Here is a 26,635-nt window from a genome sequence, read left to right as displayed (position 1 = left end):
CGACTCATGAAATGAATGGAAACAACAGACATTTAGCCACAGGAGCCTGCTGTAACATCTGACTGCAGAGCTGTGCTTAAGCTCCTTTAAGTGATATGGCCTTACGGAGCAGGGGTAGGAAAATAGTAATGGAGAAATGACCCCCTCCGTGCAAGAACAGAAGGGCTAAGGTGAGTGGCAAGGTGGAATCTGCAATGTTAATCATTTACTCTGAGTGTGATGGAGGCTATAATAGACACTGCGTGTGTATATAGGGATCTGCAAGCGTAAACATTAAATAGGGAAACCGGTGCTCAAAGGGCACCATAAAGTGGCCTTTTGGGGGAGGCAGTTTATTCAGATCCACCTTTGTTTGCTTTGGGGGAGAGCAGCCGCCTGCTGACGTGGGGCTGTTGCTGCGGGACGGCGTGGACAGGGAGTGCAGGTGCCATGCTGTTTGTAGCCAGATCATGGGGTGAACGCCCCCCACCCAAGCCTGACCTTCATGTCTTTCCTCCCCAGTTAATAACTCAACACCCAACGGGAGCAGAGGATTTCCATAGCAGGCTATTGTTAATAGTAAGTATTCGGGGAAACTGTTAATGCTGCTTTTTAGCGTTGTTCTATGAGTTTGTCAGGAAAGGTGCCGCTTGTTCTTTCTGCTGCCCTACTGCATTTAAAACCATTATATCATCGCTGATATAATAATGTTATATCTATCTATATATATATATATAAAATAGTGTGGGTATAATAATGAGGTAGGAGCCTCAGGTCAATTTGGGATTGACTGGGCACTGGGATGAGGCTGAATGTGTTGCCATCACCTTCTTTTTGCTGGAGCAAGTGATAAAGATATGGCTTTGGTTGCAAGAACCACTCAGTGGAAAAAGCTGATGACTTGGCCAGCTCTTCTCCATTTAGCTTCTAGGACGGGTCAGAGCAAACACCATGTGTCTGCTGTTGGAACAGCAGAGATCTTAGTGGTGGCTTCATGTATCCCAGGCACAGGTCTTTTCCTAGTGGACCATGTTTGGAGGCAGGCACAGGTCTGCATCTAAAGCTGAGAGCTTCCAGTTGTTCTTCCATAACCAGGTTCATCCCAGCCACAGCAGCCCAAACCTCACTGCCTTTAGCTGGGTTTACTGGCTGCAGCAGTGCTTCAGCTCATGCCTCAAAGTAGTGCGTTCTCCAGAAGCAAATCCTTTCTGTGCTTTGAGATGCCAGAAGGCTCTTGCAGAGTGCCCTAAGAGACTGTAGAAAGCCTATGATAAAACATTGTCACGGGGGGTAAAAGGACACTGTTCCTGGACCTGTTTCTCTCATGGTGCATCACAGAGCTTGCTCCTAAATCTAGCCTCTTGTCTTCACAAGAGGCCTGCGAGTGTGAGCCCTCACTTGGCCCTGTGCTCCACAGACAGTGAACGTACCTGTGGTGTGCACTGTTCCCAGGGCAGCCCCAGAGCACTGAAAAGCCAATGGAGCCTCTCTTGGAGGAGGCTCAGGACCCAGCAGAACTGGCTCCAGAAGTCTTCATCTCTGCAGAAAAGTCAGTCTCATCAATATTCCTGTGGCAGGCTTTGCTCTGAGCCCGGGAGTGATTGGCAGTGGTTTGAGCTTTGCTTTTAAACCACGGAGCTTTGCCTCATATTAAAACATGATTAGAAAGGATTTTGCAATTTAAAATATTAATAATGGATAACTCATTTCTGAGCAGCAAGTTATAATAGCAGTGCTCCGTCTTGGATGGGCTCTGCCCTGAGGTTATTGACTTTGACATTGCTGTGTGCCCTTTTATCTTTACCTGAAGATGCAGAATTTGCACCCAAGTTGCTTCTGTTCCCGTAGAGTGTGGGCTTGTGGATGGCCCATTGCACTCACGTTTCAGAGCCAGCTTCACTTTGCAGAGTTAGTGGCAATTAACTTATCCTTGGAGACTGATTCTTCCTACCCCAATCCTGGGACAGATTCCTGGGCAGAGAAGAGCCACATCTGCCCCATCATCTCAAAGTCACATGGTTGAGAGCAAAAGTGTAGTTGTACGTATTGATTTTCCTACAACTTTTTGAAGTCTGGCTTCTCTGAAATGAAGATACGTCTTGGCTTTCCCTTTTCTGGCTTGCTTTTTCTTTCTGACTTAGTTCTTGCGTTACCAACCGTTTTAGTTGCAGCAATGTCAATGGGGCTTGTAACATAACCACAAAAGTCAGTTACATCTGGAGCATGCTAAGCAAGGTCACAGGGGACAGCTCGTTTTGCTTTTTTAAAGGCAATCTGAACAAATGGCAACCAAGCCATCTTGTATTTGCAGGGTGCAAAAGCCAAAAATAAAACCACAACAGCATCCATGTTCTCCAGTTAAAAAAAGCTGTCTTCTCCTTTTATCATCAAGTTCAGTCTTGATTTTTTTCCAGAGGAAATCAGATTAGGGATCAGTTCATAATTACTAGGAAATTGGTTTGGGTAAAATAGGAGTCTACTTCTCTTTATCAGGGACTAAATCTAAACAAAACCAGAATTTGTTTTGAGATTTATAAGGCTTTTTAACTCTTTTCCAGTGCTTCTGAATTTCCCTCTGAGATCCAAAACTAGAGGCAAGAAAACCTCAAGAGAGGCATCCCTATGGCCTCTTAGTCCTATCCCAAACTAGGAAATCTGGGGATTTCCTCAGAAGGGTTCTTGCGTACCTCAAAAAAGGCATCAGTGATAGAAAGCATGTCAGCCTCAACTGAGCTGCAGAAAACACCACAAATGTTTAGGTTATTTTCCACACTGAGTCAGCTGCCCAAATGTGTTGAAATTCATTAAGCATGCTACATTCCTGTTAATTACCAGCTTTAGTCTAAGCTCCAACCAGCTCTGAGCATATCCTCAGAGCAGTGCTTATCTTGTGAGCTTCCTGAGTCTGCAGAATTGAATGAAAGTCTCACCAGGAAAAGTGGTTTGTTTTGCTTTCAGTTTGTTTTGTAAGAAAGCTCAGTTTCCCTTCTCAGCCAGATCTGAGTGGCCACAAAAAAGCTCAGATGTTCCAGTGCTGCTGATCCTCAGGGTCTCCAGGCTGCAGAAGTGTAAAATTACTAATAAAGAGGAAGCTAGCTAACTCTAGATGCTTTCAGTTCTCAATAGAAACGGAGTTTTAATTTAGCTATAATTTGGAGAGAGGCTGTGCATAAACAGTCCTTCTATCAGTTGACTATTCCCCCTCCTTTCTCCAGAGATATGCCTGGGTCTAAATTAGATACAAGGTCAGAATTAAAATCAAACATCTAGATACAGATTCGGTAGTTGGCAGAAAGATGCTTTTTTATACAGGGCTGCAAAACAGGTTGGATATTCAGTGTAACTGGGTTCTGGTTCAAAAGTCAAATTTGATAGCCTCAGACAAATCTGTAAGAAATCCACAAACAGCAAATAGTTTGGGATAAAAATGAGTATCAGCATTTCAGCTAAGTTTCTTCAGCATTATAACTTAGATATGTTGTTTTCAGTGCTGCAGAGTATAAATGTAAGAATACACAGAAATCCAAAGATAACAAGGATATTTGGCAAATCTAAGCCATGAAACGCTAGAGAAGCTTCTACCCTTTACAGGCATTCAGGATGGGTCCTCAACCACTCTGCAGTGATGGAGCCAGCTGCCAGCATCATCCTCATGTAGATGGTCATCTGTCATGTCCATGTTTTATTGGTGATGGAGCTGATACCTGATGAGGCTGAGCATCTGGAGCAGGTTGCCCAGAGAGACTGTGGAGTCTCCTTCCCTGGAGATGTTCAAAAGCTGTCTGGACGCAGTCCTGCACAATGTGCTCTAGGTGACCCTGCATGAGCAGGGGGGATTGGACTAGATCTCCGGAGGACTCTTCCCAACTCAACTGTTCTGTGATCTTGCCCAAGGCCCAGCAGTAGGATGATGGCAGGAATGGTCCTGTATTCATCTGAGTTTTTGGTGGAATCAGAGCAAAAATGATCTAAAAAGTAGAGCTTGGATGGTCATTTTTGAGAAATACAGATACTGTGCTTCAGTGGGGCTCTTAATGGTGCAAGTCAGGAGTTGGCCAAGAGGTATGGGATAATCCCATTGCTCCAGCTCATGAATTTGTGTCTCTAAGCCTGTCCTGGAGCAGAGCTGATCCTAGCAAGCAGGTCCTGACCATCCGCGGAGGGGTTGTTCTGGGTTCCCTGGCCTCAGACCTGAAGCAGAATTCCTCCAGGACTTCTACTTTTCCAAAGAACCTCAAAGCAATGGGGTCCATATTCTTTTTTTTAAAGGTCAGTGGTGTATTTACATCTCAAAGGTGATGCCCAAACCAAGATCTCATCTAGGCATATAACTCCTAGCATACCCTCTGTAAAGACAGATTTGCAGTATTCCCTACTTGACGGGCTTTCTTTTCTCTGCACAGTACTCGTCTCAAAACCCATTGCAGGTTAAAAGGCAACAAAGGTCCTGAATTTCATAACTGAAAGGGATTAGGGAGGTGGCAGAGGGGAAGAGACTAAATTCGGAAAACACTTAATAACAAAGTTGCCTTAATTTAACAACAGCTTTTATTAGATTGCACTTGTCCAGTGAGATTAATGGGCGTTTTCCTTTGAAACTCTGGGAGTCTTTCCTAGACACTGGGAATAAGTAGGCTCCTTCAAATGTTCTGCTTCCTACAGGATTTACTGGTGAAAGATTTAATACAATTCAGCACAAACATTTTAACCTTTCCATCTAAAATGGTGAATTCAACCGTTTCCTGAATGTGCATAATTTAAAGGCTTGTGTTTTCCTGTGTCATGCTCTCTGAAGCATTTTATGTCGCCTTGCTCCCATTGACTCTTTTAAGAAAACACTGCATAAGTATACAGTCACTTTCAGATAACTCAGATGTTTACTTTATGAATGAAGGAGGAAATTGAATACTCAGTTATGCATCTAAGTGCCAGAAGCTAACTGCCCTCTTAAATTTGCTTGTAGTCTTGAAAGAGCCTTTAAATACAATTTATGACGTAAAGAGCCTTTCTGTAGTGCCAAGTAGCATCTCCATTGTCTCTCTGCCGTAAATCGATGCCCTCAGCAGCCTTGCACAGGGCTCTTGCTGAAGTCCTGGAGCAGGGATGCTTGCAGGGCAGGGACAAGTGTTGCGCCTGCGAGAGCTGAGGCAGGAGGAGGATGCGGAGCTGTGCAAACAGGCTGCGCTGTCTCTCCTCCGGACAAGCTTCTGTGCAGAGCTGGTTGATCTTGTCTGGGGTGCAAATAAAGGAAAATCAAAGCAGAAGGGAGCTGAGCGCGTGGGAGTCTTCCTTGATTGCCTGTCAAAGCCACATGAGAGCATGCATGGGTGAACAGTGCAGCCTGTGCTGCTGTTTTGGTGTAGTTATCTTGCAGTCTGGGCAGAGCTATAAGTAGGTACAAAGCAGTCTTGGGGGTTCTAGCATCATCTAACCACTGTTGTGCAACCCTGTAATATTAGGTTCAGCTCTTACAGCTGGGAGAAGTGACTGTGAACATGAGTTTAGCTCGGTCTGGCAAGGAACTTGCCTTCCTGGATGCAGTGCTTGCAGGACAGGTCTCTGCCGAGTGCCTCAGCAGTGTCCTTTCCAGAAACCTGACTGACTGTGTGTCTGGTTTCTGCTGGAGTTCAGGTGAGCGGTACTCCAGACGGGTCAGTTCCCTGCTCAGAAGATATGGCTGTGCTACAGCCACGGTTTCTCTGCTTTCTAGGCGGTAGAGAAATTTCAGGCATGCCCCCACAATGGCTTCAGCGTGACACTTGCCACTGTGCTGTTTGTCCCCTTTAGGCCTTTATAGCCAGGCGTAGGTGGCATGTGGATGGTTGGGTCCATGGTACTGCTTTCTGTCCTGTTTATTCCTCCCTTCACCTCAGCATGCAGAAAAACTTATCTGCCTTGGGTTTAGGGGTATAACTCGGGTCTCTCCCCGGTTATGCTTGTTTTTGCAGTGTTTTAGCACTTGAGGTAATTGCTTTTTAAAACGATTTTCAAGTATGATTAAACTTGCCTTAAATTAAAAAATAAACGAATGCTCTAGTGAATTAACCTTGCAGATTCCCCAGCCTTTCTCCTCCCCTTTCAGTTAAGAGGGTTTCTTCCAGTATCTTATTCCACTGCGATAATGAATCACTACGGTAATGGGAATATGATTGACATGCTAAATGTCCTTACTTAAGCCAGAGAGATTATAAGATGATAAATATTAAAATGCACATGTGGCTGGTTTGGCTTTCATCCTACCTGTGCCAGGGTAGCTGGGCTGCTCTGCTCGGGCTTCCGGCTGTCGGCAGGATTTTATGGGGACACAAGGCTTGCAATGGGGTGCCAAATGACTTGGCTGCAGCCTTCCCTGCAAAGCATATGGCTTTAATGGTTATAAGCTCATCACTTGGCACAGGGTTTTTCAGGTTCACATCCAAATACAACACTTCGACATATTGCTTTATTTATGAAAAGAGGAAAGGCTTCAGAGTCCCTTTGGGTCCTGTTTGCCCAGGTTGATTGATGCAAGATGTGAGACTGGTATTTACTTTTTTGGGCCCCAGTGGGATGTTAAAGCTCCTGGCCCTCAGCTCCAATGGTCCTCCTCAGCTCAAATACGAAAGCCATGCCATGCCCAAAGGAGAGAATGACTATTAAAAGCTTTCTGATGTGTCCAACATCTGTGTCTAGAAGCAGGGCCTTGGGCAAAAATTCTGCTTTATGCAATAACCTTTGAGCAAAGGACTGCTGTAACTTGTGCCCTGGAGCACTGGCTCTGGGTAGGGTGTGTAGGTATGTAGTCATTTCCCTAAATGAATAAGGGGGAAAATGTTCCCACCAGTGTAAATATTCTGCTTTATTTCAGTTCAGTGGGTTCTTATGATTTCCTTAAAGGTTCCTTTTCCTTAAAGGTTCAGCTTCCAGTTTCATGTTACATTTCTGCCTTTGCTTTGAGTCTGTTATATCCATAGCTCAGGAGAGGGTTTGGATTGCATGAGTCCGGTGACTCAAGATGGAGCCTGGGACAACTGCCCTGCTGAGTGTCTTGGCTAAATGATGTAGGTTTGAAGGGCTGAATCCAACTGGGGGGCTCTGACTTGGCCTGGAGCACGGTGAGACCTTGGACACATGTCTGTTCCTCGTCCTACCTGTGGCCTGTCTGGGGACAGGAAAAGTCACCTGGCTCCTTGTGCCTTGGTTTTCCCCCATAAAGGGAAGTGATGAGCCTCTCCTGCCTTTCCCAAGCAGCTGATGTGTGCTGCACAGGGAGCAGGTATTAGCAGAATAGAGAGGGGGTAGGTCCAGAGATCCTGCTGTTGCTGGTGGCTGGTTCTCTTAAGGAGAACCTTATTTACACAGGTAAAAGAGGGAGGAGAAAGGGTCCCAGATGTTCCTCTCCCTGTCAAAAGTACCCATGTCAGAGCAGGGACATGCTGGGGTTACCTTGCTGGTAAAGGGAGACCTGGGTGAGCAGAGAAGAGGTCACCCCCAAGGTCCAACCTCTCCTCCAGCACAGGCTGTACAAACAGCAGGATCCCTATCGCACACTAATATTGGATTATGATCATTAGACTCCACAATGTCACACTGATAACAGGGGAGGTTTTCCCCTGTGCAAGTCTGTTTCATTTTAACACATAGGTATGTCAAGTGAAGGGAATATTTTCCCTTCTGCATCAGACTCCAGCTTCGCAGAGGTCGGTCACAGGAACATGTGCCCAAATGTCAGGGCTGTTCCTTGGAAATGAGTGTGGTTGTGTGGCACGGGGCCCTTCAGAGGCTGTGGATGAAGGAAGGGTGCCTGGTGGGCAGCCTGTAATGGGAACGGCATGCTGTGGAGCAGCCAAGTGTTGAAAGAAAGGTTAATGCTAATGAGCTGCACTGGCAGAGCTGCCTCATGGTACATCTCAGATGTTATTACAATAATGCAAAGATAGTTTATTCATGACCAGGTTTATCCAGGTAGCATTTCTGGAGTAAACTAGAAGTCTTCTGTCTTGTTGCTAATGCTTAGGTCCTATTGGCTTGAGTTAAAATTTGGCACAGCCTGTGAAGGCTATTTCAGTCTGTTTACTGTCCAGTGAATATCTCCATGAGGTGCTTCAAAGGCAGAGCGGGACCAAGAGGTCACAGTGGAAACACTTACCTGGATGAATGAACAGGCCGTCTTACAAGCCTAGATACAACAGTTTCAATCAGACACTGACCTTGAGAACTGGAAGGTGTGGGGAGAGCTAGCCAAAATGATGGTGCCCCCACTTAAATAGTGTGGCCAGCTTGCAGAGAGCACCCCTAAACCAAGCCTCCTCTGGGGAAGGAGAGGTGGGAGTCATTCCAAGTGGAAAGTATGGTGACAAAAGAGCAGAGCTGAGTTGGGAAACCCTTTCTCTGGACTCCATTGTCCAAGGCTGGTTCCCAGGCAAGCAGTGAAATTGCCTCATCCCCTCCAAACCCAAGGGACCCTGGGGGAGAAGATAAGATGGTACTTAAGGAAGTGCACAGCTTCCTGTGAGCTGTGCTCTAATTAACTCATGAAATAAAAGGCATCACAACTCATGTTCCCTGGTCACTTCCTACTGAAAAACCCTTCAAAACCTCTGCTGGCTCCTTACAACCCAACTCAATACTGTACACCAAAATGTTAGAGTGGACAATAGCAACTGAAAATAGCTCAGAGACAGGAATTTGGCTATAGTATTTTTAAACATGGAGCAAACTATATATAGTCCATACAGAAAAATGGGTTTAGCTGTTGAAATTGGGGAAATAAGTGTCACTGCTTTGGTGTGTGGTGCAGAGCCCTGCAGGGTTTCTGTAGGGTCAAACAGTGTAATCCTATTTGGGAATGGGCTCTTGGGAGGAGTCACCCCTTCTCCTCTGTGCTATTTACCTGTGTGAGGGAGAGGTGGGGGACAGGGCTTTGCTTGCAAAGAGACAGGTGAGGTGCTGGTAGCTGCTGCCTGGCTTTCTGGTGCACAGAGCAGTCTAAGACAGCTCCTGCCTTCCCCTTTTGCTCTCCAGTTCATGCTGGGCTCTGAGCTTGAAACTTCCCATCCCGACTGGAAAGGAAGGAGACATGAGCAAGCCGGGTCTGCTGCTCCCTCTGCCGACTCCGGCTGAGAGCGAAACACGGAGCCTGGGGCAAGATCCCAGGCCTAAGCTGGGAGCACTGGTGAGTTATCCCAAACTGCACCCGGGCCCACAGACCCCTTTGTGGCACCAGTGTGTGTTTACTTGGGCAAAATTATATAGCAGCAGTTGCTTATTCTCAAGGCTGAGTAAAACCAGATGCACTTGGTGTGTGGCTGTCTGTACCTGGATCACACTGCATGCATCTCAGTGAGGGTGGAAACCCCGCTACTGAAAGGGTTGGTGCCCTTTCTGGAGGTGTCTTCAGCACTCGGAGGAAGCAGTTCAAAGTATTTGAGCTCTGTTGGAAGCTGTTTGCACCAACTGCTTTGATAAGTATTCGAAAGAACAGAGAAGAGCAAAAGAGATGTTTTGCCGTACATCAGAAGTAGATGAATAAACAGTAAATTAGGGGTTGAGAGGATGTCTCTTTTAATGTGTCTCTGAGAAAGTAATTGATCTTTACCAAACTATCTCAATGACAAAAACGTTCTGTTAGGAGCCAATGCTGAACTGAAGAAAATTTTGCCATTGAATTGAAGGGGAGCCTGCTGGAGTCTGTACTGGGCAGGTAGAATTCTTTGTTTTTTTTACCTGCAGATCCCTTTAATCCTTTAGCAACAATGTGCATTTTCTAAAGAGGTTTTCTGTATGTCCCAGCAGTATAAAAACACAATGGAAAAAGAAGTGCTGCTTATAAACTGTAAGCAACTGCAACTTCTTTCCAGCTCTGTTGGCAACACCCTGTGGATATTTGCTTCTCGAAGATTAGAGGAACAAAGCAAGAGGAGAGCAGCGTTCCATTATGGCAGAGTATATAATATTGTGATTATTACTCATGCCCCTCCATATAATTAATCATTTCATGCGTTATTTGAAGACAAACAGGGCCTTTGGTTCATTATCGCTTATACATACACAGAACTGGAGTCACATCAGTGCTGTCAGACTTGGTTAATCCCTGCCTGGGTTTTGTACATGTCTGGGTATCTGAATCATGTACATGGCAAATGATCTACTAATATGTTTGCTCCCCCAGTTTGTTCATATGGAGCCAAATATATAAAGGTATTCAAGCACCGGAAAGTGCAGATATGGTCCTAATGGAATTGACAAAGGCACCTAATGCTAAAGGTTGTGAAAATAGAGGTTGCTGATTAAATGCTTTTTTCTTTTTCTAATATTTTGTTTGCATTTTTGTACTATTTATATTACTGAAAAGTCTATCTTGCTCAAAGTTTTGCAAGTTCCCATTTTGCCAAAGGGAAGGGAGATGAGGAAAACTCCAAATTCTGTGGCAATAGAATTTGGGAGAAAAAATGTCAATGTAACCTTAGCAGAGACAAAATGATTGCCAAAAACACTATTTGGTGATACCCAGGAAGGGAAATCAAACTATGAGCTGCCTTTTGACCAGTTACCAGAATTACTGTGGTGCTGCAGTGGTGGTGGAATAAATCAGTGGCTACAGGGTTATCCAGGTAACCACCATGTGCGGTTACCATCCTTCCTGCCTGGCAGGAGTAGGTGCTCTCATCTCGCCTTGCAGCATGGCAGCCCTTTCTGCTCTGCTGGTCTGAAGATCTGGGCCATAGCCTTTAAAACAGAGGCTTCACATCCTTTCTCTGCTCCTCTGTATGAAAAAGGAGAGTCTGTTTTCAGGCTCATCACTTGGAAGACTTCACATTAAGACTGTATCATTTTGATTACAAGTGATATAAAATGCAGTTTGCTTTATTTCCTAATTAATGACAGTACATAAGGCAACAGTAAACTCAATTGCTTCCAACAGCTTTTTATTTTCACTCAGAGGCATTTTCAGAAATATGACTTGTGTACCCAGCAAAATCTTTCCTTGACCAGATGTAGAAGGAAAGCATTTTTATTGGCTCCATGATAATATCACTAAAGAGGAAACAAGCTATAAAAATAAAAAAAACTGCACTGAATTTGAGAGTTGCTAAACTGAAAGATACAGAAACAAATATAGAGTAGATGATAAGGTCTTTTACTGGTAGTGGTGTGCTGTGTAAATAATGCAGACACTGAATAAGTCCCTCTGCAACAAGACTCATTAGAAACATGTATGTTGGCCCAGAGCAATTACTTTGATTGTTCCCTGGCTGCTTTTCACAACAAATGTCCACAGACCTGCCAAGGTTGCAGTCATTTTGCTTGCTGCGTGTCCTTGCAGATGTATGGCCATGCTGAAAGCATAAGTGCAATGTATTTACTGCTCAGGATCCCAGGTTCATTGTTTTATAGACCAGCTTTCAGGAGAAGCGCTAGCCCTTGATAGTAGATTAAATAAGCCCATCCAGACAGAGTGAAAACTAAGTACCCACTTCCATAGGAAATGAGCCTGGCCTTGGAATATATTGATCTGTGCCTGCCTGGCATGTAGGTCTTGTCTTGGGTTTGCATCTGAAAAGTGGTGAGATGCTCCTGAACAGCAATGAAATCCGTGTAGGACATGACCTCCTTAAGACTGAAAGCCCTTCTCCAAAAAGGTCTGTTGAGTTCATTGGATGCTGGTCAAAATTAAAGATACTGGACTACTTTACACAGTGGAAATCGGAGTTCAGAGGCAGATTTACAAAGACATAAGGTGTTTGTGCCTCCCTGGGGCATGAGGATGAAGTGGCATTGCCATATCTCTGTCCTTAAATTCCACGATGGAGATGTGTGTGCATGCATAGGGCAACATGGGCTTCATGAGGTCAGCACTGACTCGGAAAGCACCCAATGAGTGCAAAATTACCCCTCATGCCATGCAGGCATGTTCTCCAAGTGCAAAAAAAGACAGGCTGGAGGAAATCTAAGAGTCTGGACAAAAGAAATGCTGGTGGGTGGCTCAGATCCACAGCTGTTGCTTATTGCTTAGCATCCAGTCATAGCTTGGGGGGCAAAGAGCTACTAAACAAAAGATAAGGTGTTGTGAGGTAGTTAGCTGTTGGATCACCTTGCGCAGCCTCTTCTACTGGTACGGTGCCCTAATAGAAAAGTTGCCATCAACTTATCAGAAACACCAATAATCTCAAGTGATCTCACTGGAGAGTAAAAGCAACATGCTGCTGTTATGGGCAAAACTACAGGACAGAGATAGCTATATGCCTCATTTAAATAAAAGACATAAGATTTGGATGTTGGCCATGCTACCAGCTTCAATAGAGGAAAAAGCAGTATTTTCATCCTTTTTAGACAAAAATGCCTAACCTTGCCTTGTAGAGGTGCAGTACTAACACTTATAATTTAAACCACATTTCTTCTGCAGGATCTACAAGTAAAAAAGCGTAGAGAAGTGTTTGACTGAAAGGCAGAGATGACAGCTAAATTTCCCAATTCAGATTTCCTTCCCCCCCAACCTTTTTAAATATTTGGGCTGGGGAAGGTCTAATAAAAGGACAGAATAAACGAGCACGGGAGACAACCGCCTTCGGCGATGTAGTAAGAGTATGAAGTAATAATAAAAGGAAGCTGAAAGCTAATATATGCACTGAGGATGCTTTTGCCTGTAACTCTACTGTATGTTACCAATCTGAAAGTAAGCAGGTGAGTAAATGATACCAAAGAAGCAAAAAGACTAAAGAACTGGAGCTGTACAGTTTCACGGCAGCGTGGAGAAAGATGAGCAGTGAGGTATTCGCAGAACTAGTCGGTCAGGCTCGTACGTAACTGTTTCTAAGTTACGGTAACATCCTTTCCCTCTTCCTAGCTTTGCAGAGCTATTAGACAAAGCCAGCCAAAAGACTTTTTTTTAGCAGAAGCCAAGCAATTGTTAAACGACTGACTTTGGAAGGCAACTGCCCTTACTTTGTCATGCCCATCCTGCAATGGCAGAGGAAAGGAGGACACTCCTTTGGCAAAGCTGGAAAATAGGATGCCAAAAATAGGAAGGCACAAAAAATTATACTGGGAAAAGTGAAGAAAAAAGCCAAGGGCTGGGTAGCATTTCCTGACTTCCCCTTCCTTTGCAACAGCACAATACTTGCAAATGAATGAACGTGTATTTGCTTGAAAGAGTTAATCTTTTCAACGGCCCCAGCATGCCTTTCAGCTGGTGTATAACCTGGTTCAAAGGTTTTTAAGAAAAACAACATACCATAAACCAAAGGGCAGCACTAATTGGAAGCAATGTAATTTCTGTGAAAACAGCAATACCCTTATGTGGGTTAATATCCGGAAATTAAATTTCATGTGTGTTAGCATAACCCATCATAAAGTACGAGGTAATGTAATGCACAGAGGCAATAAGGGCAAGGGTTCACAGTGTATATAGTCCCTGTCTTTTAATAACCCTTATTCAATGGTCATTGTCAGTATTTCCAGAGGACTTGTCTTTACTCTTGATCACCTTAGTGGAAGGAAACGATTTGTACAACATGGCTCCCTTTGCTGCTTTGGTGGTGGAGCAAGGCTGCTGTTTCTTCATAGAGGAGGGAAGCAAAACATGTGAATGGCTTCTCCAGCACAAACAGCAGGAAAGGCTGGTGCTGCCTGGCCTGCTCAAGGAGGCAGCGATAGCCAGCAGGGCAAAGGGCCCCTGTAATGGCCCACGCTGGCCTCACACCACCTCCCTGCTTCATGTTCCCTTGCTCTCATCTGGGAGACAGTAACCGGTTTCTCCTGCTGTATAACAACTTTGTTTTATAGCGATCCGGGAGAACAGCTTTCCCTGCAGGCTCTGGATTCTTGCCAGGGTGCGGTCGGTTCCCTGATGGGACATTGTCTGCTTGTGAGCACGGCAGAGTGAAGGTCGAAGAAAAGCACCATGACCACAGTATCACAGACCTTGCTCATCAGCCTTCAAACTGGTGCAGCCTGTGCTACTCCTGTGGGCAAACGATGCATTTCCAATATAACACCACCTGGCCAGGTCAAAACCTTTCCATTTTCCCCAACTGGCTGTAGAAATTGCAGCGTAAGGCAGGAGATCAAAGGTCTGAGCTCCTTGCAAGAACCTTTCTTCACTTCTCTTTTTAATGTCTATCTCAGCAGGGAAAGATCAACTGAATCTGTGACTTGTCCTTTTAATTTGATGTTCCTCTAATCCAGCACCCACAGGTTACTGGTGACCCAAGCTCAAATTACCTTCAGGGCTTGCCATCTGTTCTGAGAACATTAAAAAAAAGAAAGATTAGTCTTAAAAAAAAAAAAAAAAAGAATAGAGTTTCAGTGCTAAAATGTCATGAAATAAAGAGTGGGTGCAAATGCATGCTGCGATTAAGTTTGCTAATGATGGCATTGCCTGAAATGGGAACTTGGGTAATATTGGGACTGCAGGGTGTGTGTTCCTCTTATAAGAAAATAACTTAAACTGAAGAAGGAGGCAGAAACAGGCAGTCAGATCCTCTCTCCTCTGCCCTCATTTCCTCTTCTGGTCACTTTGGCTGCTCAGACACTGCAGAAGGGTTGAGAGGCTGATGTCTCTGAGACTAATCTCTGGGCCATGTTGTGGATTCCTGCAATGTGAACTACCCATCCCAGTCAGGCTACGGGCAGCCATGAGGGGTGGGCACCACACAGGGATGCCCAAACTCCTCACGTTCACTGGAATCTCGTGGCTAGTGTGGTCCTGAAGAGGCGGATCTTACCCGGAAGTAGCCTTGGCACTGCACAGTGTAATCAAATAATGTTGGTCAAGCCAGCTACCTCAGTCTGACCACAACACTTGGTTCAAGATACAAGTGTGGACCATCTGCTCTCCAAGGAGCTGATTTCTGAACAAACAGAGATGTTTCCTCAGGTATTTATCTGCCAGCCTCCTGCCTGGTGGTCCTCGGGCTGCACCACAACAGCGCTCTCTCCATCTGGAAGGCCCACACCTCCACTCTCATCTTAACGCGCTGGAGGAATGTTTGCCATTACTTGTTTTATCTCCAGCTATTGGTGGCTAAGCTGAAGTACTGGAAGGCCTGAAAGCCAACATATGCCTGGACAAGAGACATGCACCCTATATATGGCATGAGCTAAGAGAAGGATAGTGAGAAACAGGCAGTCCTGGAGCAGGGACAGCTCTGTGCAGCTGCTGAATGTTAGCGGTCCCTTCCCCAGCTCTGCTTGGAGCAAGCTGTTGATGCTCGGGGTCTTTTTTTATTTTTGCCTGTCACAGTGTTTGCGAGACTTTTTGTCTGTAGGCCTCTCTCCCACTGAACCCATCCATCACCACTGCTGACAGAGGTTCCTGCTGCTCGAAACGGTCAGGAAGACTTGGTGGAGCCAGAACCTCAGGGGTCAAGTCCAGGTTGCCGTGTCTGAGCGAACGTTGCTCAGGATATGCGTGGCCTTTACGTTATGTTTGGAAGGCAGAGGAGGACTGAGAGGGAGGAGAAGGAAGGATAGAGGGCAGAGGCAGCTGTTACGAGAATAGGATGCAATCTTTCATTCTGCAAGCAAGCATACAGCACAGGAATATTTCTTTCTGCCTCGGTTTCAAAACAAATGCTGCTGCCCGTGTCTTGCACTGAGAGGGGAGAGGAAGAGAGTCCCCATCGCCCTGCCAGAAAGCAACTGGCGTCTCTGCAGACCTGCAACCCTGGCACTGCTCTCCTGAGTATCTGCTGACTATTTTTGGCCACAGGAAAAGTACAAAGGCAGAAAATGCCAGGCATGTGCGGTCACGCTGAACATGATGGCGTCTCTTGTGTAATGAAGAAATAAAAGAGGGGCTAAAAGCCCAGGCTCTGCATGATCAGGGCCAGGGCTTGCTGTGGGCCTACTTGCTGAGGAGGCAGGCCGTGTGCCCAGCGCTGAGCCGAGCGGACACGGAAATGAGCTCAGGGAAGCCTCCAGGGCAGCTGCTCCAAGGGTCGTTCCAAAGACCCGTGATAGATGCACAGGCTTCCTCAGGACACCACCACATCCTTCCTCTTTGCCCTCACTGGCAACCCCAACATCAGCATTAAGGGTAAATGTATCCATGCAGGCAGCTTTACCCATAGCTACTGCCCTGAGGTCCCTGCACCACATTCCCCAGTACTCCCAGTGCCAAGGCAGAGGTCCTCAAGCTGGTCCAGGCCTAACAAAGCCTATTCACCTGGGCTCCCTGCAGATGTCCCCTGCAAAGTGCCGCATCCCCCAGGGAGAGCGGCCACGCGGGCTGGGAGGCATTGCCCATGGGTGAGCACCTGGGGCGGGGTGGGATCCCGGCTGGCAGGGCTGCACCATGCCACAGCCCAGCTTGGCACCCCCTGCTTTTTATCAAGCAGGTCCCATAAGGAAACCCTTCCTCCCTCAGTGAAGCGGGACGAAGGTCCCGGCACCACGCACCCAGCTGGCGTCCCCACAGCAAGCGCTGAAGACCCAGCACCACGCGGAGACGATGCGTGTCCTGGTCACAGCTCACTCTCAGATCCTAGGTCTCGCTCTATAAACAAGGCTCATCACTGTATTTGGTCATTGTCTCCCCGAAAAGATGGTTTATCCCCCAGCGACGTGTCCCTTGCAAAGCAGGAGTAGCTCAGCAGCCAAAAGCTTGCCCGTTGCCCCAGGAGCAGCTCTGAGCCTGTCCGTAGGCAGCAAGTGAAGACCCAGTCATGCTCACATTGTTTCAACACATTTACTTAATTAGTTTATCAAGAAATGTGTTTGGCCTTGTCTGATACTCGGGAAGTGCAGTCTGTCATTCGCAGGCATCCTGCGGGACCCTGGGGAGCTGACAGACCCTGGCTCCTTCCTATCTCTACCTAACTCCATTTGCTGGGCCAATTTCCCATGATTTTTTTTTTCCATGTAGCACTCCCTCACCATTTTGGGATTAAAAGAATCGATAACAACGTCACGCCTAAAACAAGATTGTGATGGGTAAAGGAGCAACGTGAGTAAAGATTGGGAAGCGTATCTGGAAAGATGTTAAATGAATGAAAGTACAGGAACATGACATACTTTTTATATCCTTCAAGCTAAATTCCCCGTAAATTGGAGCTACTTCACTGAAGTGAAGATGACTGAATAATGACTAGTTGTGAATAAAATATTCATTCTGCACTTCCTTATAGGCCTCCTTTATCCAGCAGTGAGCAGAAGCTCTGTCCTTCAGCTGAAGATGCCATCGTCCCTTGCCATGGTAGTAACTCAAGTGCATAAACTCAGCCAGAAGTAAGTAAATTCTGTGTTGCCAAGCAAGAGGCAGGTGTTTGTGCATGTTGGCCCTTGGCTATGGCTCTCCCATTTTCACCTGCGGTTCACACACAGCCCAAAGATTTCCTGTGCAGTGTTTTCCCTGATTCATTCGGGCCAGGACAGATCCAGATGGTACCTCTTTAAGAGCAGGTAGCATGTCCCCAACACAGCGTGGGCTGGAGGGTTGTGGGTGGATGGGTTGGGCTATAAGAGGGAAGGAACTGGGCTGGGGTGGGTGTATGAGGAGAGAGGAGGGGAGGTGAAATAATTGTGGATTCAAAATCATAGCTTTTTGGCTGCTTTTCTGTGGTTTGTGTTCTTACTTTTTCTAAGGGGGGAAACTCAGCAGTGGTTTTAGATACAGGTCTTGATTGCTCGCTCCAAGGCTGCAATGCTGGCACCACGCTGGTGAGGTGGCAATGGTACCGAGGGGCCTGCGGAAGCTAGCTTCAACCCAGTAATGAAAGAGGGAAGGGCTGTCTGTCAACACTCAGGGCATAGCACAGGCTGCCCTTAGGTTTGTAGCCTCGTGTGCTACACCGTCTTTGCTACTGCAGGTAAGCAAGCCAGGTAGATGAAGGCTGGCTCTGGTAGTCCTGCTATTTCTGATTAGAAATGAAAGCTTGAAGACGAGATTTAACTTATGCCATCTGTAGCATTAGGCAACAGCATGACTTTTTCCTCCTGATGGTCCTCCATCACTGTTAAATTAAATAAAATTAACCTAGGTGAAGAAAAAAAAACCAAACTTACTCTACTTAATAGCTGTACTGCCTAGAGGAGAAGCACAAGGCATCGTTCAAACTAGTGCTCTCTTCCTAAAAACTATTCTTCCTAAAAGAGCTAAGCTGAAGTTGCTTGCCTGGGTAGGGGCCCATCTCTATAGCACCAGATGCTGTCAACCATCACATAACCAGTAATGTTCTTCCATCCAGCAGGTTTCCATATCTCCCGCTCGGCCAACTCCAAGGAAGGGAGAGAGCTCTGCACAGACCTACAGCTTTAGTGCGCTCCAAAAACCCCGTAAGTACTTGGGATGATCCCAAAAGGGTTCTTTTATCTGTAATACTGTACCACTGAGCTCAGGGATGAGGCTGAGTCACTGCACCTGAACAAGCCACTGCAGCATCTGCTGGACCACGGTGACGGTCTGGGTGTATGCTCTCAGGCCAATGTAAGTGCTAAATGTTTCCCTTTCTTGGAGGTCTTAAAGTGCTTTAGGTGGCTGGCAAACCCTATGTAAGGGAGTACATGTCATCTGTCAGAGCCCTCAGCTGAGAGGCTGATACTGAGTCCAGGTGGATCTGGCTGTGGGGCTCTCTAGGATGTTGCCATCCTCAGACATCTGCCCCATCACTCGTGGGGTGGAAGAAAGCACTTTAAACTGCTGGCGCTAAATTTTTGAGCGAACCAGCAGGAATGTTGTGTAGCAATTCTGTGTCATGCCACCTCGGTTGCCTCCAGTGTGTTTAATCACCCGTGCTGTACCTCGTGGTTGCACTAACCCACTTCCATCGCGAGCTAGAACCCTGGTCTTTCCCCTCGATCCTAAATCATCTGGAACGCGGCGTCTTTCTCTTCCTTTAAGACTGATTTATGTAATGGCGCTTTTCCTTGTTAGGATCAGGACAAGCATGCTTGTAAGCCCCCGTTATCGTAGCGGAGGTAGCGAGGGATGGAACGAGGGCAGGCAGTGTCGAATGATCTTTGCCAGGTACCTGGACAGCATTGCCAAAGCACGCAGGGCTTTCCTCCAAACGCTTCCACTGCAGGAGAAGCATGTCTTCTGGTGCCAAGGGTACGGGAATGTCACTTAGCTCGGGGAAAGCACGCCATTGCAATATGACAGCCACTTCACCAGTCAGTCCAGTAACGCTCTGTAAAAACAAAAGATTATGTGTTCCAGGCCAGAAGGACTAGCTTCACTAACCGTGGCATACATGAATGTCTGGCAATTTCATTGAGCCCTTCTCAATAAAAACATGAGGAAATGGGAGTCATGAGTTACACAGCAGTGTCCTCTAGTTCAAGGCACGTTGACTAAATATATATCACACTCCTATGCTTTTCTAGGATGAATGCTGTAAAAGCTAAATCCAAAGTCTGCTTTCCTTCCTTATATCTTTTAATCTAGACAGAGCTTTGCTATCCGAGCTACTTGCATCCTGTTTTTTTTTTTTTTTAGCAAATGAATAAAGGTGGGTGCTTATTTTTCCTATGTCACTTAAGATATGGCACCATTCCTTTGACTATTTTATGCGCTTTTCTCTATCACAATATCATTTAAAAACTGTGATATAAGATAAGGGAGTTTCATCTCTGTTTTATCAGCAGAAAGCTTGTGCATTGCCCTGGCCAAAATCGCAAAACAAGCCTATGGAAAAAGAAGGAGAGGCACTGAAGAAACACTATTTCTTAGCCACAGCTCTTTATAAGAGTGAGTTAATGCTTTCAAAGCAAGTTGACACTTCCCATTGACTCCCCCAAAAAAAAGAGTAACATGAAAGCATCACTAATAATTTTCCTATCTGACAAAGACCAAAACATTAGCTGCCCAAGCGCAGAGCTGCATAGCTCTGAACACAGCTTTTCCTTAGGCAGAAGAACTGGGTTCTCCCTAGATAGAGTTCAGTGAATGTTTTCTAATCTAACTCTTACTGCAGGTATTTCATGGCGTTCAGTGAAACTTAGATTGGCCGCAAGTGTTAAATACTTGCTTAGATCCAGGGGACAAACTAACTCCACCCAGGGCCCAAAGGCACTGTTGTTCACTCTTCAAACATCGCTTCTGACGTGGCAACAGGGACGTCCAGAGCGCTCTGCTCGCGCACCCAGGAGTCTTGAAGATGCCTGCACATGGTATGCACGTTGCTGATTTCTAGCTGGATGATTGTGGTCCCCCCTTCCTGGAGGTATGGCCTCTGGTTATCTAAGCTAAATGCTGTTCTGGAGTGGCAGGTAACGTCACTCTTGTTCCCACAGGCTGGAGAATACAATTTTCACAAATGCATCCTAAGCTATATTTGACAGAGTGCCTTCCTTTACTGAAGGTCCGTTCCTGCCCCTCGGTAACAATAGGGTGGTATCCGCAAGGCCATGCTGGCCTGCCAGATGTCACACAAATAGGGCATTAGTCACTTGGCAGTTGTAACACTCAGAGTATAAATACTCGTTGCTGAAGAATAAATAGCCCCTCTCCTTACAAAGGGTCCTAAACCTCACACTAGATGTCATGTGAGTTAAGAACTTGATTTGTCAAAGGGAAGATAGCTTTGACAGCTCTTGGTGGAGACCAGGATGCGTCTAGGGGTGGCTGCACGTTCTCCATAGGCATGAACTAAGTGGCCCAGTTAAAACGTGCCCTTTTCCAATATCCCAGCCCAACACAAATAACTCTGAAAACTCCCAAATCCTATGATTATTGGCAAGCTGTACAAGCTTGCCAATTCACTTGCACCCATCCACACAACGTGAGGAAAGGCTAAGGGCCACTTGTAGCCACATATGGCCTTACAGGATGAAGGGTGGACTTGGGAACCAGGCTGAGCTTTCTGAGCCCTATAACTCATTTTTGTTCTTCTCATTTCTTTCTTCTGATTTGCTCTTAGCCTGACTATAGCTTTCATCTAGTTTCCAGACTTAGAAGGAGCTGTTTTCACAGTGCTGCTGTGGCATCATGAGCTCCATAGATGTCTGGCCTGTGCAGACCAAATGCACAAGAGCTTGGACCCAAGCTGAGGTATGACCATTTCCATATTGCCCAGGAAGCATGCCCTTAGGCAAGGCCCTAAGTCCTCAGCTGAGCATAGGTAGAAAATGGGCTGGCAAAGTCTAAGCAATAAATTCCAACAGAGGAGAAACGAATTTCCAGTATGGCCGTGAATATGTGCTTAAGTAAGTGACAGTACAGATATATGACCTGGAAGCATAAAGTTCCTCTTTCTTCCTTCCTGTATTCCCTAAAAATGACTTGAGGAGACCACCTGAGCAGCATTAATTGCTGAAGAACTAGGAGGCGCACAAGCATAGATCAACCAGTCCCAGCTCTGCTAAGTGAGTAAGTTAAGGAAGGTTAATTAAAACACTTTAGAGAGTATAATAATACAGACTGGAATAAAGAGAGGTGCATCTCTTGCCTGAACTGTGTTATTTCCAACAGTGACTTATCAGACTGCCCCCATCGCTGTAACAGGAGAGCTGCCTTTGCTGACTTTATTCCAAATTTCCTGAGGCTTCCATGTTGTCGAACGCTACCGTGATCTGCGAGTCTATATTCATAGATAAAAATGTGAACTCCCAGCACTTGTCATAGATAAGAACACAAAGTACTGTGCTGACCCTACAAAGACTTAACATTCAGCTTCAGTAAGGTAGCTCCTGGGTCACTGTCACCAGTGTAACTGCTAAACCAGCCAGCTGCAAACTTTTTGTAGCTGAGAAAATGGCTAAGAGAACTCATCTAATTTCCTCATTTTTGTTACATTTTTTTTCTCTTTTTCCCCGCTGCATGGCCAGACTAGTGCCTTTGTACCTGTTGTCACCCGCTTGCGGGCCTGCCAGCATGTTGCTCTTGGATTACGGGAGGAAAGATCACAGCACGACCCAAAGCCCATTGGAGTCAGTGGAAAGACTGAAAGGGTTGAAATGCTCTTTGGCCCATGGTTTGCTAGGAATCAAGGGTGTGGAGACTTGTGGTTCTCCATGGGTTTCCTGGGAGGCCAAAGGTGCCTGATGTGCTGCAGGGCCGTCCTGTTTTTCTGCTGTTCCCCCGTGGACAGGCCTTCTGACAGCAGCTAATTCATCGCTACTGATTTACTCTAAGTGCAGATGTATCGGGGAATGCATTGCTCCCTGCTGCTGGGAAGAGGAACCGTCCCAAGCATTTCTCTCCTGTTGAACTGAAGGTCAAGAGTTGAGATCTCATTTTCCTGTCATAGAAGTCTGACCCGTCACTCCCTGGAAACCTGTAGCACCGGCTCACTTGTTGCATCAAAGCAAAATTCTCCTAAAAGGCCTGCTTTTATAAGAAACCCTGTTGTTCAGTGAAGATGCGTCCCAAACCCTCCGCTTACAATGGCGTTGACTATAGAATAATTCAAAATAACAGCTAGAGCTGTACGTAGCACGAGCTACACCCGCTGGTGGTGGTAGCCCTTCCTTCAGGGAGCTGAGCTGGGCTTGGGCCGCCGTTCGTGTTACCGCCAGAATTAACACGGATTGTGCACTTTGTTGCCTGAGTGCAGCCAGAAGAGCATGCTCCTCGCGCCTCTGCATCCGGTCGTACCAACTTGAAAGCAAATCTCTGCTCCGTAGTTGCAATGACCCTTTCCAAGGAGGTAGTGGCTAACATTAAGTCAGTCCGTCCCAGAGGACGGCTGACGGCACCCGAACCCACGCAGCGCCGCGCAGGCGGCCGCTCCGAACGCCAGGCTGAGAGCGGGCGCCCAAAACCTGCTTGCGTGCTCTCCGCCGCTGCCGTCGCCCGCGAGCACGCGGGACCGGCGGCCCCCGGCCTGGCGCGGGACTGACGCGGGCGGGCGCCCGCCGCCGCGCTCCCCATTGTTCCCGCCGCGAGACAAAGGGTTAAGTAAATGTTTTGAGAAGATAAGGTGCCCTGCTGACAAGCAGCAGGCTCCAGCGGTCTCCGCAGGATCTCTCCCGGCGGTGATAAATGGGGAGGTTTTCAAAGAGGGCTCAGCAGACGCCACGGAGAGGGCGGTTGCCGCTGCCGTGATTGGCAGCGCGGAAGGAATCGGAAGGTGTTTAATGATCCCACGCTCCGCCGCAGCTCTTCTAAAGCCTCGCTGTCTAGCCGGAGGAAAACCCGCTATCAGTCTTAGAGACTCGCACTCCCGTTGTCTTTTTTTGTTGTTGTTGTTGTTGTTTTTTCCCACTAAAACATGGGAACATCCACTGGGAGGGTCCTGATAAGGACCCTCTGGGGTTCTTCATCCTTTCACGTTGATTTTGTCCCGTTTAATTTTTTCTTTGAAGTATCATGTGTATATTAGGTGGGCTGTTTTGTTTGGATAACCTTCGCCAGGAGCTGTGTTTGGGGGAAATAGCGTATAATAAGGTAACAGTGATTTTTTTCCCCCCCGGCGTAGCTGCGTTACTCCAATTACTGACTCGCCATTCCTTTGCTAACGTAAATATATAACGAAATGACACGGAGGGTAAAGCCCTCCGGAGGATTCAAAACCCTGGCGTGACATCCTTGCGTGCGCAGAAGGCCATTAAGGAGCTTTTATCCTCCTGTAAATAGAGTACGACAGCTACTTGTCGGACTGAGCTCCTAGGACTTCTTTTCTAGATAGGTGAAATACTTCTCCATCCTCATTTCTGGTTTTAAAAAAAAAAAAAAAAAAAAAAGAGAGAGTCCTGGGCACTAGTGAAAAGTGCCGTTCCTCCTCGTACCAGTCGGTGCCCCCGTAGGGCGACGCGCGCGGTCCGGCGGGCTCCGGGCTGGCCGGGGAGAGGCGAGCCGGGAGGCTGCTCCCGCCGGCAGATGAAAGGGGCCGCGTATAACCCGGCGAAGGGACAAATGAGTCGGGACATGAAAAGTATCCGAAGAATGTAAACACCAAGGTGGAAGGGGAATTATTTAGCATGTTACGGGCTTAAAACTAGGTGCGATGGGATGTAACCGCACGGAAAGCTCGCCCTTTGCTAGCGGGAAAGCCTGGAAAAGCGTAAAAGGAAGGACATTTGCAGCAGAGCGGTTCTAGAAAACGTTAGCGTGGGGGACCAGCCTCCCGCACGGGACCGATATAACGCTGCTCCCTGCTCGGCGAAGGAGTGGATGTGCTGGGACGGCACCGGGGAAGGGGGTCGGCGCCCTGCGGGAGACATCGTGCCCCAGCGCCTTCCCCGCAGCGCGCCGGGCGACCGCAGCAGAGCGGCTCCGGCCCGGACCCGGGCGACTCGCCAAGGGGGTCACGCCGGGACCAAACAGGATTGAGCGGTCATAGAGGGGGAATGCAAAACGCCCGAAGGAATTTTGATTGGGGTTTTATAACTCGCGAAAAATCTTTTGGAGATAAAGTGGGAGGTGGTTTAATAAACAGTTTGAGAGCTTCGTATCGAAACAAATCCCCGTTAAGTCTCGGCGGGGAGAAGGGCAACGGAAGACCGCTGCAGTTAAGGGATGTCAGGGGTATTACAGGCACTAAACAGAAGGCTTTCCAAAAATATAAACAATCTGGGGAGGGGGGTGGGTTGGGAGACCTGTAAAAATAAGCAGAACCACATTAAAAGGCTAAACAGAGGAGCAAAAGCAAATATTGAGCGTCGGGCTGTAAGGAAGGTTTTGGCTCAGCGCTTGCCGGGGCTGCTTTGCGCAGGCCGGGGTGCAAGCCGGGCGAGCGGAGCCGGCGCGGCGGGAGCCCGGCGGAGCGGCCGGAGCGGCCCGGGCCAGGCGGCCCCGCGCGCGGCCGCGGCGGCAAGCATGCTCCTCTCGAGATTAGCCGCTAGATAAGGAGAGGGGCAAATATCCCTTTAATGAGCATCCTAAATCCGTTAGACACTAACCAGGCGTCTTCCGCCAAAGGTTTCCCAATTTCTGAAGTCATAAAAGGGACCCGTGCCTAAAAGGCTGCGCAGCCAAGCCTTGAAGGGCTGCAGGACGCGGAGGGGGAGCCAAGAAGAGCTGAACGCCCGGGCAAGACGTTGCCCGCAGGTGATTTACGCGGTGTCAAAGCTGGGCTGGTAAAGCCTCGCTGGACGTAATGAACCGCCGAGGCAGGGATGGGTCTGCAGCGGTTTGGGACCAAAACCTGCACGGTTTCTACCGCAGCGGTCTGTACTGGGCCCGTGATGCTGCTGAGATAGGAAGAGGGGGAAGAGCATCCTCCACGAAGTGATTCGGGCAAGCCGGAGCCTTCAGCAAGGAGCGCTCTGCTCCTGCGTGAGCCTTCGGGCGGCCAGACCTGAGGACCTGAGCCCGCACCGGGCTGTAAGTTTGCCGGGCGGCGTTTGGAGGGCTGCTGAGCGCCGTGGCCGGGCCCTTTGCTACCAAAAAATCACTCGTTGGAGCGTGCGGTACATCGTCAGGCCTAAACCCCATCCTCTCCGGCCCACCTATCGGTGGGTCAAGTCCAAGGGTGCGTCAAGTCCAAGCCTGGCAGAGCTGCCCGCGGAGCTCGGCCACCTTCCCGGCCGCCCGGGCGACTCGGCCGGCACCGCGCCGCCTGCAAGCGAGCAAACGGCCCCGGGCAGAAACGGGCCGCTCTGAGCCGGGTGATGCACGGTCTTCTCGTGGCAAAACGTATTTCGGCCGCCATAGAAGTAACAGGAGATGTGCTGCCCGTGGGAGGCAGGTGAGGAGGTCCCTGCCATGGGGAAACTGAGGCACGGGCACCCAGGCGTCCCCTCCGAGCACGGCGCTGCAGCCCGGCGGCGGTGGCTCCCGCTTTCCCGCCGCTGCGATGCTCTGGCCGGCGGCGTTGCGGTGGCAGGCGCCCCTAGGTGTTCGCTCAGTGACTATTTTTAATCCCCTTTTTAATCCCCCCCCTTCCCAGCTTCCCGCAACGCCCCGTTCACACTTGCCCCGTGAAAAAGGATGTCGGCGCAGACGGCCAGCTGGTTCCTGCCCGCCGGGCCAGCTCCGAGAGCGCAGCCCTCCTTTTCAAGGTGACAGGAACATGCAGCTGCCTAATGGTTACAGAAGTGTCTATTCTTTGCCGGTGACATTTATTGTGAAATATCTGAGTGGGGCTGAGAGACATGCAAGGCTTTCTCTGCCTTATCAGGCGACCCTGGTCAGTGTCCTGCTGTCAAGGACCGGAGTAATTTATGTCAGAGCTGCAAGCGTTTACTTATCTGCCCCAGCGCCTGGCTCGGCCCAAATCAGCCAGACTGGCTCCTCCGCGGCTCACCAGCTTTTTCCTGCCGGTGGGAAAAACTGGGTGCCGGTGGCGTCGCCCGGAGCCGCGTCAGCGCCGTGGGAAAAACAACACGGAGGGGGACGAAGGCGCCGCGGGCGAAGGCGGAGATGCTTCCGCCGCTCCGGCACGGGAGGTGGAGGCGAAAAGCGGTGCTGGCACCCAAACGGCACCGCGGACGCATCCTTGGGCCCCCCCCCACCCCCGGGTGGCACCGAAGGGCCCAAAGAGGGTTTGGTGGAGGGGAGCGGAGCCGGGGCTGGCGGCCCGCGGGCACCGAGAAACGCGCTGGGGAAGGGCGGCCGGTCTCCCGTTCGTGGCCGCTGGCCCCCCCCCGGTTTTCCCTGGCCCGGGGCGAGAGACCCGCTGCGGCCGTGCCGCCCTCCGGACGCGCGCGCGCGCAGAGATGCACCCTGAGCCGGGGCAGTTTCCTCTCCCAAACCGCCCGGCTCTCGCTATCTAGCAGGGAAACCTTCAGCCGGTTGGGACTCCGCGAACAGCACATTAAAGGCGACGCGCTATCTCTTGCTCAATGAGCTGTT

The 26,635-nt window shown here is 48.3% G+C and overlaps 1 protein-coding gene across 2 annotated transcripts in view; it reads left to right on the top strand.

The window, feature by feature from the left end:
• The first annotated feature begins 399 nt into the window (after window positions 1–399).
• Window positions 400–26,635, top strand: part of RBBP8NL (RBBP8 N-terminal like) — a 72,283-nt gene continuing 46,047 nt past the window's right edge. For both annotated transcript variants that reach the window (XM_068912677.1, XM_068912679.1), the window contains exons 1-3: window positions 400–558; window positions 17,088–17,187; window positions 18,147–18,234. The gene's annotated coding sequence lies outside the window, so the exon portion shown is untranslated. The remainder of the gene's footprint in view (window positions 559–17,087; window positions 17,188–18,146; window positions 18,235–26,635) is intronic.

This window comes from Struthio camelus, chromosome 18, assembly GCF_040807025.1.
Source record: "Struthio camelus isolate bStrCam1 chromosome 18, bStrCam1.hap1, whole genome shotgun sequence".
Classification (NCBI taxonomy): Eukaryota; Metazoa; Chordata; class Aves; order Struthioniformes; family Struthionidae; genus Struthio; species Struthio camelus.
The sequence above is the reverse complement of the archived record's forward strand: the minus strand, read 5'-3'. Positions and strand labels throughout refer to the sequence as shown.